The following is a 17,387-nucleotide window of genomic DNA, read 5'->3' as shown; positions in this document are numbered from 1 at the left end:
CATTACACGGAAGGCGGTAAGGGTTAACGGTCACCGGTAATGGTACCGGTGACCGTTAACCCTTACCGCCTTACTACCAGGTCCCTTTGCGGGTTGGTACTTTACCGCCTGCTTTTTAGCAAGCGTTAAACACCAACCCGCAAAGGGACCAGGGTGCTAATTACGGTACCGCAATTTGCGGTAACGTAATTAGCACCTTCCCCATTCCCATTATGCCCTATGGGGCAAAAATGGGAATGGGGAAGGGCAAATGGGGGGGGGGGGGAATTACCGCCCCGCCAACCTTGGAATAGGGCGGTAATTCCGCTTTCCTCCAAGGCGGTGCCGGTATTTTACCGGCATGGACCAAGGTGCTAATAGCACCTTGGTCCACCGTCTACCGTGTAATGAGGCCCATAGACACACTAGTAAACGAACACTAGCGAGAGCCAGAGAGGGAACAAAACGGAAGAAAATCTTCCGAGGATGCAAGTGCGTCCGGCCCCGATCGTGCGGAGAAAAGGACTGATGGGCGATGCAGAGCCAAGGTGGGCGGGGTTACAGCCGCAAGCCGGGCCCCGCGCAGGAAAGAGGGACACATTTTTGAAAAAAATGTGGATGCTTTTTACAAAAGTGCTCTGGTCCCGTCCCACAGGACGGAGAGATGTCCCATAAGTATGGAGGAAAGGGGACGGGACGTAGGAGTAATGTGAATTCAGCAAGTTTAAATTGTGTGAGGCCGTTTTGAGCAAGCCTCAGACGAAGATAACCATTATACTTCAAATTCTGTTTGAACATCGAAGTTTCACATAGGGAACTGGTCATAAAAGCGCAAGGTCCAAAAGTGTTTGAAACCATTTGGGATTGATGCAAGTTAAACTTAAGGAAAAAAAGCGTATTTACTGAATGTTTTATATTTTGACATATAAGCCAATTAGCAATGTAGACTGCTTCCCCTCTGAAACGAGGACATACTGATAATGCCCTAACACTTCAGTCAGTCTGCAAGGACAAACTTCAAAGCCAATTATGTTACACCCCTAACCAGCTGCACGTTTTATGTACCCACTAAAGATGTTTAGGACCTTGATAACCTAGGTTAGGGTGGAACACAGATTATTAGTTGAATATGCTACTTTAGTCATAGAACTATCCGCACACTTTGTATTGAACACTCTAAAATCACCATTTGATCAAGGGAGGAGGGCTTCCTTTCTTCCACAGTGCTGTGGAATAAAGATTGTCTGAATGTGGTCTGATCGCAAATGTCTAGGTTTAGTTCATGCAATTGGCACACTTTGGAGTGGTTGGGGGGGGGGGGACAGCGCCCCACAACACGCAGGCAAGACTCTGCAAGAAGGGTACTCGCAGCTTCAAGGGACATCTGAAGAGTTCCTTTCACCAGTCAGAGTGAAATAAAATGCTAAGACACCCTACTCCCGACTGTGCCAGGTTCCTGTCAGGCAACACGTTAGGAGGAAGACACTGGTTCTTCAGCAAACTATGGCATGGTTCTTTCAGGGATCCCGGGTACAGGGGGATTATCAGGAAAGGATACGCCATGGAGTTCTCAATTACCCCGAGCTCTGGGACCATCAGGATGGCATACTCACAGAGGATCAATCCCTTTATTGTGAGAGGGAACTGGCTAGTGTCCCAATTCTGCATTCCGATTCTTCCTGAGGATTGCACGTTTCCTCACTTTACCATTCAGGACAGTCATTCTTAGTTTACATCCCTCAATTTTGGACTTCGCTCGGTTCCCTGGCTGTTTTCAAAGTTCCTGGCACCCGAGTAGGTCTGATCCAGCTGGGAGATCCTAGTATATGAGTTGATGAGAACAGAAAAGTTTATAAAATTTAATTGGGATGTAACGTCACACGTAATGCCCATTAGCACGGGTCTGGGTATAGAACCTGTGCTGCTCAGCATTGCCTTGCTTCCAAGGCAAGCACTTGGACTCTGCGTAATCCTCCCAGCCCTACAAGACATGAGTTTCTCATGAACATGGAAAAATCTCATGACTCAAGCCCAGAAACTACAGTTCATAGGTGCTCTCTTGACACAATGAGGAAGAGTGTGCCAACCGTTGGATAAGAGCAACTGCATCATCCAGGAGATGCCAACGCTATGCAATTGTGCTGTGGCCATGGCAAGGCAATGCCTTCGAGAACAGAGGCTAATGGCACAATGCATCTTCCTTCATTGGGCCTGCCTCCATCGCAGTCCCTCTCGTCACACCGTCATTGGCAACAGGTTCACTCATCAACGGACTATGGGGCCTTGATCCAAAGGACCCCAGATGCAATCTTCAGTGGTGGCTGGTCCCGTCTAATCTACTAAGAGGCTTCCTCTTTAACTCTGCTCCACCAATGTACTCCAGCTGTCATGGGCAGGGATGGGGTGGGGGCTTTTCTAGAGGACACAACCAAACCACATCTTTCGACAAACTAGAAACAGCCAGAAGTGCTCTGCTTTGTTCTCTCCCCAGCTGAAGGGAATGCAGAACTCATCAGGAACCACAACACCACCGCACTAGCGTACAATCAGCATGGTGTTGCCAAATCAGCAGGGAACCTTTTGTCCATCACATCTGTTCAATGGAGGGGGCGTAGTGTAAGGAGGCTAAAGAATATCATGGCTGACTTAAAACGTTCCATCTTACTAGGAGTTGCAGCTCCGGCCAGAGATGTTCTTGGTGACAACATACTTTCGGAAGAGGAACACTAGGCAGGTTTGCCTCTCCGGGAACCTCCAACAAAGTAGCTTCATCTCCAGGTCCTAGGCCCAATGGCATAGGGCACAGATCACTCTTGCCCCCAGAAATTCCTGTACACATTCTCTCCAATCCACCAGATCTTGAGTATCGTTTGCAGGATTCTCATGAACAGCTGCAATGTACCAGAAGGATGAGGATACCTCTCCTCATTCCCCTGAAGGAGGCTAAGCCCCTTCTATTGCCTCATTCCTTCCACCAACAGAGGGCCACTTCTGGCAGAAACGCGACTGTCTATGATCCTTGAGAAGAAGGGACTTGTCTGATAAGGGGTCTCATTTTTATCCAGGGCTCCTGCCGACCTTCCACTAGTCGTTCTATTTCTGCAATACTGGCCTAGTCTCTCTCTTGTGTGTACTTATGACATAATTACAATGAATCGATTTCAATTGTTTTCATATATTGTTTCTTGAAAAGTACTGTCCTGAAGAAGGCAGGGCTTAGAAAAGAAGCTGTTTAACTGGAATTAGTCCCAGAAACCACGTTTTTAGACTTGCATTATGTTTTCAGTCGGTATATGTAGGTATTAAACATATATTAGATTTAATTATTAGAATATGTTGTTTGTATAAGAATTTTAGGAAGAAAGATTGCTCACAAGGAATGGGTCAACGTATTTTTCATTTCAATAAAAAATATGAAGAGCGCTGTATGATTGTACATTGCTATGAAGTTGGTGTTTGTTTTAAATGACTGGAGCGTCCTTGGGAACTTGCTTGCGATAAATGTCAACTGTGAATGAACCTTGAGGGAGGGACTTGTACGACAGGGCATCCCCTGGAGAAGTCTCAATTTCTATCCAGGGATCCCACCATTCTACCACCAGGCATTTCTATCGAAGGCACTGGTTAATATTTGCAACAGTGTCCAAGAAATATATGGCTTCCTCTAGAATGGGGTATCCCACATATCCCCCCCACCCATTCACCCTGCAGCGCCTGTGTGCATGGCAATCCAAGTTGTATGTCATGCCTTGGTGGGGAACGGGCAGGACGGGTTTCTGGTATCCAGGTTGCTAAAGAGTTTAGGCATTGCCAGGACTAGGATATGCTTTATCCCCTACTGGAACCAACGGCTTTTGCTTAAATCCCTCCAAGGGAAACCATCCCAATCATACGCCTGGCCAGAGCAGACATCAAGTTCCTCACCATGAAGGCCCTGCTCTTGGTGGCTATCAGGACAGCGAGACGAGTTAGGAAACTTGGGCCTCTCTTATACACTCCTCTACTTTCAGGCAACACCTCACTTCATTGTCCACAGCATAAGGTGGCGTCTTAACATCCATAACTCACATGCCATTATTTGGCTACTACCACCCCACCTTTCACCGAGGCCACTGAGTCCTTTAAGGGCTTGGATCACAGACAGATTTAGCAGGTGAATTAGCAAAATCAGATGGGATAACCCTGCTCTGCCTTGCTTACCTTAAATGAACAACTGTGGCTGCGCACAGCCACTCAATGAGGTATTCATTACCTTTTTAACAGATCTCAGCCGACCATTAACAGTAATCTATTATTCACAGGAGCAGGAAACCAACAGTGACTGTTGTCTCTCGCACTTTTTTATAATTGTATACGGTTTCAATAGGTTATTTGAAGTGTTATTGGTCGGCGATTAGAAATTATGGTGAATACAGAATAAGTTGCAAGATGTGTAAAGCAATGACCTATTAATTTGTTGACTGTCTACAGGAGATCGTTTGTAGGTTTTCAATACTTTGAATGCGGGAATGCGTAGGCTTCCATTCAGGATGGGGAAGGTAGTTACAATCACACTTTTTAATCAACAGGTTTCAACTATGAATTATATATTGTTGGGTTGGTTGATTGTGTAATTTACGTACTGTCAAAGTCATCTCTATAAAAAGGTATTCTCTAAACCTCGTTCAGCAAGCCATGAGGCTAAATGCTGCCATAAGCATATAGAACCTTTGACCCCATATGGTCCACGTATGTGTTCATGCTCTTTATCAACAGGTAAGCAAAAGTAGCAGAATACAATTTTTAGAGACATCGGAGGTGCGGACATTCAAACCCAGCTCTCACGGCTGGTCTGTTTTCAGAGGCTAAAGTCCAACCACTATACAGCCAACACCTTAACGATGAAGCCCATAGAAGCTTAAATGCGCTTTTACATAGCCAGCAACATCATACTACAAGATTCATTTAACTTTGCCACGACCTTCCACGTAGGCAGTGTGGTTTCTGCACAGCGCCACACCATGGAGAGCCGGGGCGCCATTCGTTTCCCTTGGCCCATCACAGATGGCAAAGAAAAGGGCGCCGTAACAGGGCAAAGGGAGCATCAGGTGTCGGCCATTACAACGTGTCAGTGAGATGTATTGTACAATCATAAATGTAAAGTACTAGTCCATGTTTTCAGAGGCTTTGCAGCCACCAAATTTTTTTCTGGAATTTACAGTCTGCTTTAAGAAACCTTCAAGCGGTGTAACAAATATGGTGCACATCAGTTCTAGTGTGGCCTAGTTTTAAAGGACTTCATGAATACGGAATGATAAAACACGATAGTGCTCCACGTGACAACTATTCATATCCTCTCCTGACCCACAAAGTCTCAGCAGCCTTGAACATGAGATACTCCGGTGCAGCGCATTGGCTTTTTAATATCAATTAAGTAGATGTACAAATCTAATTTAGCAGTCTCTAGTGTTCACCTCAATTGCTGCATATGTGCTACATCCTTATTTGACATTTACAAGCAATCTCACCCTGCCAAAAATGTAAACCAAAAATGACATCACACGCTCTCTGCCGTGATCTTTGAACTAAACGTTGCTAAACAAACGTACCGAAGATCGGGCACTCTAAACACGAGCTCTTATGAGCAGTGTGCCTGTCCGCATGCATGGCAGCCAGTGTGCTGCCATTTTAACGGTGCATGGGATGTGCATTTCCGCAAGCCTGTTGTAAGGAATGTACAGGGAAGCTAGCAATTCCCAAGAACCCACTATCGACACAGAACGTGGACTATTTATAGACATCACGCTGGCACGAAACGTGCCAACCGCCCCTGCAGACGGAAATACATATTCAACTATGGCTGAAAACAGCGAGCTCAATGAAATTTTTAAATAAAAAAGGAAGCTGGCTTTCAACCCCGGGCAGCCACTGTGTTACTATGCACTTCGATTTTCACAATACTATGGCTGAGGCTTTTGAGATGTTGGCAGTGCTGTAAACAGAATAAATGATATCTGGAAACCCTCTCCTTGGGGCGTGGCGCCCCAGGCCATGCAGCAGAGTATCTCTTCATGATACCCAAGCCTGGCGATTTGCATAAAAGAAAGGATCCTTTTGGGAACATAACAATGCCCACAATTGTAAATTTGAAACTAGCGTTAGTGATTCTGCAAAATAAAAACTTTGAGCAAGTAATAAAAGTGTAACTCTTTTCATTGGTATCAATACTCCCCCTAACCAAAACAATTCTGCAAATTGAAAGACATAACCATTGGGAATTAATGACGGCAGTCACTTAGGGGGGCGGGAGGGGACTAATACGTCAGCTTCTACACATGATGTAGTGCTTTGGCCGTTTCTGCAATCCTGCCTGGTCTTCCAAGTGTGGGCAGCTTGTGCAGGAGTGCTCGGTTTGGGAACAGATCTGTATATTTCCTGGATTAGCCCTTGGTCCACAGACGGAGCAGTGCTCAGGGAAAACAAACGTTGCCAGAGCCCAGTCCTGTCCAGCCTCATTTCCTACCATAGATGTTGGGGAGTTCAAATCCGCAATCTGGACTACAAAAGTCTGTTCTCCACCAACATTTACATGCATGCATGCATGCCTTCCCCGGCATCTTCTCCCCCTCACACTGTAGCAATGCCTTGAGATTGCACATATATCAAGTGAACTAATCAGGTTACTCACCGTAGTGACCACCTTACTCCTAATCCATAGTCCCCTTTCCTCCATACTTATGGGACATCTCTCCGTCCTGTGGGACGGGACCGGAGCACTTTGTAAAAAGCATCCAAAAATGTTTCCAAAAATGTGTCCTTCCTCTCTTTCTTGCGTGGGGCCTGGCACGCGGCCGTAACCCCGCCCACCTTGGCTCCACCCCGCCCATCGCCCATCAGTCCTTTTCTATCCCCAGGTCAGAGACCTATTAGCAATAACAGAGTAACCTTATTAGAGGTGACGGCAGGCGGGTGTATGGAGGAAAGGGGACTATGGACTAGGAGGAAGGTGGTCACTACGGTGAGTAACCTGGTTATACTCCTATGTCCCGTCCCGTCCCCTTTCCTCCAAACTTATGGGAGATTCCCAAGAACTCCTAACAGGAACTAGGGGTGGATGTAAATACCCCCTACAGAAAAAGGTTCTTCAGCACAGCCTGACCAAACTGAGCATCAGCTCTTGAGCTCATATCAAGACAATAATGCGTACAAAAAGCAGATGGAGGCCCAAGTAGCTGCCCTAGCGATGGACTCCCAGGGGACATATTTCTGAAAAGCAACCGTGGCTCCCTTGCCCCGCGCCAGGTGTGCATGAATACCCTTAGGAGGTTTCAACCCTTGGACGGTGAAAGACTGATGCAGGCGGCGATCCACTGAGAAATAGTCGCCTTAAACGCCTGCTTACCCTGAGGGTTACCGAAGGTCACAAAAAGTTGAGAACTCCTAAACTTGGAAGTCCTGTCAAGGTAGAACTTAAGAGCCCTTCTGACATCAAGACAGTGCAGAACCCTTTCAGCCTCTGAGGCAGGGTTCGGAAAAAAGAGCGGTAGGGAGAATGATTGATTCAGATGGAATTCAGTTACCACCTTCGGTAGAAAGGCCGGGTTTGTACGTAGGACTACCTTGTCCTTGTGAAAGACCAAGAAAGGATGCTCCTCTGACAAAGCCTGGAGCTCACTCGCTCTCCTTGCTGACGTAAGGGCGACCAGAAAGGACAGTTTCCATGATAGGTACTTGAGGTCCACCGTGGCCATTGGTTAAAAAGGTTTATGGCACAGCGCTGTCAGGCCTACATTTAGGTCCCACGGCGGGTGCGGACTATGAACCGGAGGGTAGAGACGTGTCAAGCCTGCAAAATGCCGCTTAACTACTGGGTTACTCAGAGAGTAGGAACATTGTTCTGTAGAAAAATAAGCGGAAACCGCTGAAAGGTAAGTTCTGCATGACAGAACGTGAACACCCGACTCTGCTAGGGAGGACACGAAGGACAGCACTGTGTCAATCGTAGCCACCCTTGGATCCAACTGCTTTTCCAAACACCAATGACAGAACCTGAGCCATTTACTCCAGTATTGGGATCTGATCGAGGGTTTCCTGGCTGCCTGGCTAATACGCATGTTATCCGTGGACAAGTTGAGATGCTCTAAAGATTTGAACTCGGGCACCATGCTGCCAAGCTGAGCGATTGTGGGGAAGGGTGCCACATCTGCTGTTCCCCTTGATGAAGATCGGGGGTCACTGGTAACCTGATCGGCGGATACACCGACAGTTGTTGAAGTTCTGAGAACCAAAACCTGGCCGGCCACCATGGGGCTATGAGTAGAAGGGAACAGTTTACTGAGTTCTTCAGCTTCCAAATTGCTCGATGAACTAGAGGCAGAGGCGGGAAGGCGAAAGATCTCATGTTGTGCCATGGAATCTCGAGAGCATCCCCCAGAGAGGAGGCTCCCAGCCCCCCTCCGGATGCATACTGAGGAAGCTTCTTGTTTACCGCTGTAGCGAAGAGGTCCACCTCCGGTGTGCCCCAACGCAAGAAAATCCATGAGAGGACCTCCACCTTCAACTCCCACTCGTAGGTGACCACTGTCCGCCGGCTGAGGGCATTCCCTGTGACATTCAGCTGGCCCTGGATGTGTACTGCAAGCAGGCAGACACCATGAAGCACGGCCCACTCCCATATCTGGATGGACAGGTCCACGAGGGGGGGGGCTAGGGGGGAGAGACTTTGTTCCCCCCTTGCTTGTTGATGTAATACATTGACACCACATTGTCCGTGCGTATGCGGACCACCTTGTTGGCAATGAGCGGTCTGAACGCCCTGAGCGCTAGGAAGATCGCCAGAAGCTCCAAATGATTTATGTGCAGGAGCTTGTCCTGAGGCGCCCAGAGGTCCGAGACCTGAAGAAGATCCAACGTCGCACCCCACCCCAGAAGTGAGGAGTCCATTGTGATCTTCACCGTGGGGGCTGTGTCCTGAAACCCTACACCCACCGACAGGTTGCTGAGAGATGACCACCAATCCAGGTCCACTCTCATGGAATCTGGAATTATTATCAGCTTGGAATCCGGGTCCACAGCCTGACGCCAGGAACTCCGAAGAGCCATCTGGGTCCGTCTTGAGACGAGCAAGAGGAAGAGCCAGCACGCACGAGGCCATGAGGCCCAGAAGCCACTGGAACCACCAGGCTGACATGCTCTCCGACTGTGCAAACATCTGACACGTGGCTAACAGATCCGCCATTCTGTCCCCGGTCAGGTACACTCTGCAGTCTATCGTGTTCCAGCGAAAACCCAGGAAAATCAGGTCCTGCAAGACTGTCATGGAAGATTTCCGCCAGTTCACCGACAGCCCAAGATGGAACAGGAGCTGAAGGAGAGATTGGAGATTGCCCGCTGCTGCCAGCGGACAAGGGCTGCGTAAGAGCGATAGGCCGCAATCACCGACATCTTCGTGAAGACACGCGGCACCGAGCTGAGGCCAAAAGGAAGCACTCGAAACTGAAAGTGCTCCTCTTCCAAAGAGAAGCAGAGATATCTCCTGTGTGGGTTCCAAATCAGGATATGCATGTACACATCCTGAAGATCCACAACGCTGAGCCAATCGCCCATCTGCAAGGAGGACCGCATCTGGCCGGGCGTGATCATCTTGAATTTCTCTTGGGGTAGGAAAAGATTGAACTGGGAAAGGTCAAGGATGGTGCGCAGGCCAGCCTGGTTGGGTTTGGGCACCGTAAACAGCTGGGAGTAAAAGCCCTCCCCTCGCTCTCCAAGGGGAACGGGTTCCACAGCTGAGGTCCAGATGTTTCTGAACCTCGGCATTGAGGGAGGGCAAGCCCGACAGCTGAAAAGGAGGGTTGAGGGGTAGGGTAGGGGGTAGAGGTAAGCGGAAGCCCGCTCGAGCGACTGACAAGATCCATCTGTCTTCTGTGATGGCCTGCCATACCTCCCAATGAGACGCAATGCGTCCTTCCACCGGGGTCTCGTGCGAGCGCAGAAAACCCTCATTTAGTAGGTTTATCGGTGGCAGTGCCACCTGAACCTGAGGAGGAGGCCGAGGAACGGGAGATAAACCGCGTCTGTTGTTGCCTACGGCGGTTATTCCCCGCAGGGGTATCCACTCTGCAAGACTTGCAGTCGATGAAGCCCCTAATGCCAGAGGAAGGTCGACTTTGCGACAACGGTCTCTGGGTTTTGAAAGGAGCCTTAACCAGGACAGACAAGGACTTAGCTGTCTGAGTGCTATCCTTCGTCTTGATGAGCTCTACATCTGCTGTAGAATGAAAGAGCTCCTTACCATCGAACGGAAGGTCCAACACCTTGTCTTGCACTTCTTTTGAGAATTTAGTGGCATGCAGCCACGCCTGTCGTGAGGTATTAACCCCCAGCATAAGGCCCCGAGCCGTGGTGTCTACGTGATGAGCCGCAGCCTCCAGGAGATCCTGGGCCAAGACCCTGGCGTCGGATAATCCCACCTTAAAGTCTTCCAGCTTGTCGACCGGGATGAACTCCTCAAACTCCGACAGACCTTTCCACATCTGCATATTAGCCCCGCTAACACCAGTTCGGCATTGGCCTGCCTGAGCTGCAAGGCCAAGTTGGCGAAAAATTTTCTCCCAAGGGAGTCAAGGAGCTTATCCTCCTTTCCCAGAACCTGAGTAGCCGTCGTGGAAGAGGATGCTGCAGGCCTGGACTGCAAAGTGGCCGCAGCCACCACTGTGGAAGGGGGGGGGCGGACAAGACAACAGGGCCACCTCTTCCGAAGAATGCAGCCTGTATCGCGCGTCAATTTTCTTATTGACGAAAAGTCCAGAGTGTGGCTTTTCCCAGACCCTGCGGGCCTCGGCCAGAACATCCTTCTGCAAGAACAGGCCGGTACGCTCCAAAGGAGACAGGGTGAATGCCCCAGAAAGCACGTCTTCCTGCGGAGGGGGTGCCTCGGGCACCGGAACATCTAAGAAGCACATCATGAAAAGCTCTAATAGAGCAGGGCAGGTCCTCGTCGTCCTGATCGCCTTGCACGTCAGACAGGTCAGGATCCAGCTGAGCCGTGTCGGGCGCTGCCTTGTCCATGGGGGACAATGGGGGCAAAGGCGAAAGGAGTCGGGGAAGGCACCGTAGGCAAGGGAGGCGCCGGCGGAACCACCGGAGGAACGGGTGGAGCCGGAGACGTGGGCGGACACATCTCCCTAAAAAGCCCTTTGAAATATTCCCTCATGGGGACGTAACGCATGAGCGTTTGAAATTTACCGAAAAAGGCGTCCTCCGGGGACTGCTTTGGAACCTGAGGAGGCCTCTCATGAGGAGGATAATTCCAGGGACGTAACGGGGAAGGGTACCACACCGGCCCCTCCACCGACTTATCCAGATAAATCAAAGGTGCTGACCCCGCAGGCAACGAAACATTGCGCGAACGGGGCATCCGGGCGTTCCAATCATAAACTGGCCGATAAGGATGCGCACAAGGAACTCTGTGCTCACCCACAGAACCAAGCCCTACACCCGAGGCCGATGGCGTAGTTGTAGGGGTAGCACCCAAAATGGCTGCCGCGGTCGTGGCAGGAACGGGCGCCATTTTGTCATCGCCTGAGGGGAACTGCGGCTCGTGAGGCAGGAGTCCCCGTCGATGGATCAGGGGTCTTAACTTTAGCCTTAACATAATGAACCTCGGCAGAGCCGGTACTACGAGGCCTGTAATGTTCCTGCGACATACCGCCAAATTAGCCTTCCCAGGATGGACCTCGGCACTGCCGGTAAAAGAAGAACTTTCCTTCTTTGGCCCCCCAACAGATCTGGTGTCGCCGCAAGAGCGGGAACGGTGAGAAACAGCCTTCACCGATAAGGCCTTGTCAGGCCTCTCAGAAATGTTGGTAGCTTTTGCCTCTGTACGAGGGACCTCGGACCCAGGTCCTGTAAGAGCCTTATCCGCGCAGGCCTTGAACATCTGTTCAGTGACACCAAGCCCAACCAAGCCCTCGGGGCGCACCCCGGTCTTATTCTTGAGGGAAGCCGATAGAGAGGCCTCAGAGCGAGCTCCGGTACCCCACGACTCAGTAGAACTGGGTCTACAAACAGCCCCCACAGGAGGGGACTCTGAGCGTGCTCCGGTATCCACAGGCCCCTTACGGAGACCCTTGGGCACCTCAGGGCAATCCCCGGTGACAGTGATCAACCCGGCCTAGGAGGATCCTGGAAATGTATCCCCCGGCCGGGGTGCTCTGAAAAGTAAAGAACTTACTGGGCGTTTCTTCTTTTCGTCAATGAACGCCTGAAAATGCGAAGGAGGAGCTTGTCGGAACACCTCCTCCCACCGCTCCAACAGACGTTGAAGTGCCCGGAACGAAAGGGAGTTGCAGTAAAAACAGGAGTCCCAAGGGTGATCCGGACCCAAACACTCTAAAAAAAGAGGATGGGGATCCACCCTCGTGAAGCGTTGGTGACAGGATGAACAATCTGGAAAGTCTAGTTTGAACGACAGACTAGTACACGATCGCTAGCGAGAGCCAGAGAGGAAAAAAGGGAAGACAAATCTTCCATGGATGCAAGTGCATCCAGTCCCAAACGAGCGGAGAAAAGGACTGGTGGGCGATGCGCGGGGTGGAGCTAAGGTGGCCGGGGTTACGGCCACATGCCGGGCCCCGCGCAAGAGAGAGAGGAAGGACACATTTTTGGAAAAATGTGGATGCTTTTTACAAAGTGCTCCGGTCCCGTCCCACAGGACGGAGAGATGTCCCATAAGTATGGAGGAAAGGGGACGGCACGTAGGAGTACGCTATTTCAGTTATGCTGGACGGGAATAAAACCAACATTGGATACAAGCAAAATGGCAGGTCAGAAAGAGCGGCTTAATAAAAGGCAACATGACAATGGATAGTTAAATTGGCCGGACTTTGGGTCATTCCCAAAAGGAAACTAGTATTAAGCAAAGGAAAGTAAGCAACTATTTTGATGCACTGTGATCGGCAACTAAGAGAAGGATCAGTAGATAAACTCTCCATTTCAAACTATTTTCCAAACAAACACCTTAAGCATATGAACAACACATTTGAGGCAACTAACTGGATTTCGTGTGAGCCAGTCAAGTCTTGAACGCGATATTACAAATGCTAATGGTTATATGTTACTAACTAGACAAACCCATTTAAAGCCTAGACACGGTCTGTAATCCCTTAATTTTGCAAATTGTGAGGGGGCCTGGGTTTCGGGGTGAGAGGCATGGGATTTGTTGTAGGGCACAGTGGTCCTGGGCCCTGGTGGTAATGGGCCATGATGTTCAGGCCCACACTTCTGTGCCCGGGTCCCAGAAACTGTTAAAATGCACTGAAGGCTTTAGAATAACGTCTTCCCTATGCCCAGTCTACTTCACGTTAAAATGTGGTGCTCTTAAGCTACTAGAAAGTGAAACGAACACTGTACAAAGTCAGGCAGAAAATGTCAGCCATTCGATTTTTTGGTTCACAGCTGCTGGAATAGGACTTCCCACAACAAAAACATAGCAGAAGAGTAAGAATCCACCTTTGTTTAGTCTTCGGGAGCAAATTATAACCCTACTGGGTACAAATCATACATTTAAATCTTTCAGTTATGCAGAAGGACGCCAAGTTTGAATGCGGCTCATTATGTACAGGGTGCTTTGTAACGCAGTAGAACATATCTTTCTTGTAGAGGAGATAAAGATTAAATAACATCCAGGCCCTAAATTGTCAACTAGAACGTCTTCATCTCAACACAAACATGGATTTAAAGAAAGTAACGCACTAATGTTTCTCGAACATAGGACATCATGTTTCCTGGCCAAAGATTTAAAGTTAGAAAGTGTCCTTCGGAAATGAGGCAAAGGACTAGTTGGCAGCAATATTGTGCTGGTCACCGGAACAGTATTTCCCTTCTGTCTTGTACGTACCAAAATAAACCGCAAGCACGTTACCCCATTGACTACCCTGAGTTGAATGAAGTCAGCATCTACTTGGAGGGTGAGGGGGGTGGGATCTTGAATGGACTTGGACGACGGAAAGCAAAAAAAGGCATCGTATTGTTGCGCATCTAAAGTTCCACATGCCTTGCTGTTCAAACGGCAGGCCATAAATTATACCAGAGCGTTCTTGGCACGGACTGGTTATATAAAAACAGCCAATGTCACAGTCTGGCTGCTGCAAGCACCAGGACAAAGACATGGCTGTTAAACATGTGCAGGCTTATTTATGATTTGTATGCGAGAGGCTGGTTGGTTTAGTGAATACAGCGAGCTCTTGGAGGTCAGCTTTCTACCACAGGTGGCCTGAGTCGAGCAGCCTTGGTGACCCATCCTGCAGGAGAGGGGCCACAATACAATCCGATCGGAGCACCCATAAAGTTCTGTCCCTGCATTGAGGTGAACAAACCAACCCCACTCGCCATAAAAGGAAATTCAACGGAAGCTAACGTTAATATGTGCATGCACAAAGATCGTAAAATGATTTCCCAAATGCAGACAACGATTGTACTCCGTCCCGTTAGAACAAAGCAGAAGCAGTAGTGTTTAAAATGACCATTGGCAAAGCCAACAATTTTGCCTTTTGTGTAGGCATGGAATATGCTTTAGTCAGGTGCTGCCAAGTTACTACCCCCAGTGGTGGCAGTCTGGGAAAAATGTGGCACCCATGTGCGTTTGCATTTTGGGAAAGAACACATTTCTTAGACATTGTTTTAAACACGCCCCCGCCCCACCAGCTCCCCATAACCCTTACATGCGAAAGCAAGAGTCTCTAGTCTAGTAATCAGTGCATCCTTTACACGACCCCCTGATTCTTGAAATTGCGGATTGCCACCACTTTGTCGCAAAGATTCCTTCTTTCGTATGTAAAGATTGATCTTATGAAGGTGGGTTTTCGTTCATGGACACTTGTTTTACTACGTTGCAAAAGCAGGAGCACAAGTATTACAGGAGTCTGTAAATCAGAACTGGGTGACTATTAATTAACACTCATGAGACAACCAGACCTCCCTAAATACTGCCCTAAAGTATTCGCACCACCCAAGTCCTTTTTCCACAGAAGCATGCATCTAGTAGTCATGCAGAATGTGAATAAAATGTGCACTCACAGATACATTTCAACAAATTATACGCATCGCAAATGAGACAGCTTTGTTAAGTTTTAAAAAGGTTTGCGATACATAGGGATCTCAAATGTTAATGGGCCCTTCGCAGTCAGCTGCGACTTGTTCACATCTGCCGCAGAATAACAAAACAACAAATGTACTACTTAAAAGAAACAGACTGAGGGGCAATGACTTGGGGCAGCCAATGAAAACCCCGCTGGGACATTACCATAAGAGCCTGTCAAACCCCTTGATCAGTGCTAGCATGGAGAAAAAGAAACACCACACCAGCCCTTAATTAGGAAATTAAGGCAGAAGGACTCCTTGATTTGCACTTTAAAAACACCATTTCAGTATTTTCATGTACACACAATAAGTGTCACCACTGGGAGTACTGGATAACCATAAAAAGGAAAATGGTACCTGGGTATTCCAGACCAACGCTTAAAGGATAGTTCCGGGACTTTTTTTTATTGTCCCTACGGTTCGGCCATGTGTTTTTAAGCATAACTCGGTAGATCGTAGAAAACTTTCCTATGGACCTTACCCGACTTTTCGTCCATTAACGCACTCGAAATCAGCCGCCATTTTCTGATAATCCTATCATTTCCCCCCATCGACCTGGCTCACCTGCTTTTGCGGCACTAAATCAAATCCCCCGCCCCTGAGCCTGACATCAGCAGACGCGTACCGCCCATTTCCCAACGCCAAAGCACGTTTCGTGTCAACAATCGCTGCGCCTCAGCTAATGAAGTGTCGCCATGGAAATGGCAGGACGCCTCTTTCCTCAATAAGTATAAACACACCGTTTCACAACGCACAGCAGCAGATTTTCGATTCCATTACTCTCTCTGTGTTACTTTGAGTATTCTGTGACTCGTTTCTGTGCTCTGGTCAGCTACCTTCGCCGCTTCTAGGCCTTGTGAACACCTGTACCATCTCTGTAAATTATTTTACTTTCTTTACCACACAATGGCTACAATAATGCCGTATATGTACGAGCCCGAGTACACCGAGGAAGAACTACTGGAAAGGCAAGCACGCGAAAACGATGGGGATTCGGACGGCAGTTGGGAGGACCAGTCAACGGATGAAGAGCCTGGACCATGTCGCATGGACGGCGTCTCCACCTGGTGCACGTGCAATCGGTGCGAGCTAATGCCAACTGAGGAGGAGAACTGCTGCTGCCGTGAAAATTCCGGGTGCTTGGCCTACATTTCGGAAGGCGAGCCAAGTCCGCAATGCATCACCGAGCTGCCAGAGTTCAGGGAAGCCTGCCTCTCACGGACCGTGTTGAGGATGATGATGGTGCTTATGCACGAACTTCGCGGCACTGTTCGTCCGCGTAATCCGAGTAACGAGTAAGTATACTCTGGTTGTGATGTCAGTGATGCCACTACTATTTCATGGTCGTCTCCCACATATAAAATTACATCTACATATTATTCGAATGCATGTAAATTGGTTCCATATTGTGCATTTTCTAGATAGAATTTTTTTCAAAGCAGAATGACATTTTTTACCTGAATCAACAGTGATAAGAAAGTTTTGTCATTTTAATACAGTTTGCATCTTTCTTTTTCACAGGTGGTACAGGCTGGTGGCCTATCGTTGCTTCACTTGATGGCTTCACGGGAGGCTCGGACACCGTGTTCGGACAGTAATATCTGCCTGTGCGGTACTTGCCATTAGACAACATTTCCCCAGCGACAGTGGACAATACCGCGGATTTTCCCTGGATGTGCTGCAACCGGAACTTTACAATGTGTAATGTTTATTATTTATGTTCAATTGAAATTAAGATCTAAAATAAAACCCAACATATATTTTAACAATGGTTGTTTTGATTTTTTAAATGAATCTAGTGTGTCTCCATTGAATAGTCTTCCTGTGCCTTGTCTTGTCACACCACATGTCTCCGGCCAGCATCCTCCCTCACGCTGGCCGCCCACCTTCAATCCACATAACCGTTGAACCCATATGCAGCAGACATACATATGTTATTTTGCGGGTTGGCATCAAGCCTAGGCATCCAGGGTCTCCAGGGTGAACTGCACCCATATATTCTCCTGGGAGGGTGAGGTATTTATAAACTCACCCCCCTGCCTTCCATGTACTAGATCCTGCAGCCTGCCTCTTACATGCAGTTAGATGGCCTCTCCTTGGTGAGGCCCTGCGGCAAACGAGTCTTGTCTGCACGACCACCGCCTCAATCCACCACCCCGCCCTATCAAAGGCAGTTCGCACCGGGGTACTTGTGCTGGCAAGTGGAGCTGTCAGGGAGCGATAAAGGCCAAGAGGTGCCAAAGACCATGTACACTTCAAAGTGGTCTATAGAGCATGGGTTGTTGTTCCCA

General features: G+C 48.7%; 1 protein-coding gene across 1 annotated transcript in view; it reads right to left on the bottom strand.

Moving 5' to 3' along the window:
* Positions 1–17,387, bottom strand: part of PHLPP1 (PH domain and leucine rich repeat protein phosphatase 1) — a 1,441,444-nt gene that overhangs the window by 1,126,656 nt on the left and 297,401 nt on the right. The gene's annotated exons all lie outside the window — the stretch shown is intronic.

The sequence above is a fragment of the Ambystoma mexicanum genome, chromosome 5p (genome assembly GCF_040938575.1).
Source record: "Ambystoma mexicanum isolate Mex_15411 chromosome 5p, UKY_AmexF1_1, whole genome shotgun sequence".
Lineage (NCBI taxonomy): Eukaryota > Metazoa > Chordata > Amphibia > Caudata > Ambystomatidae > Ambystoma > Ambystoma mexicanum.
This window is presented reverse-complemented; position numbering and strand designations above follow the sequence as displayed.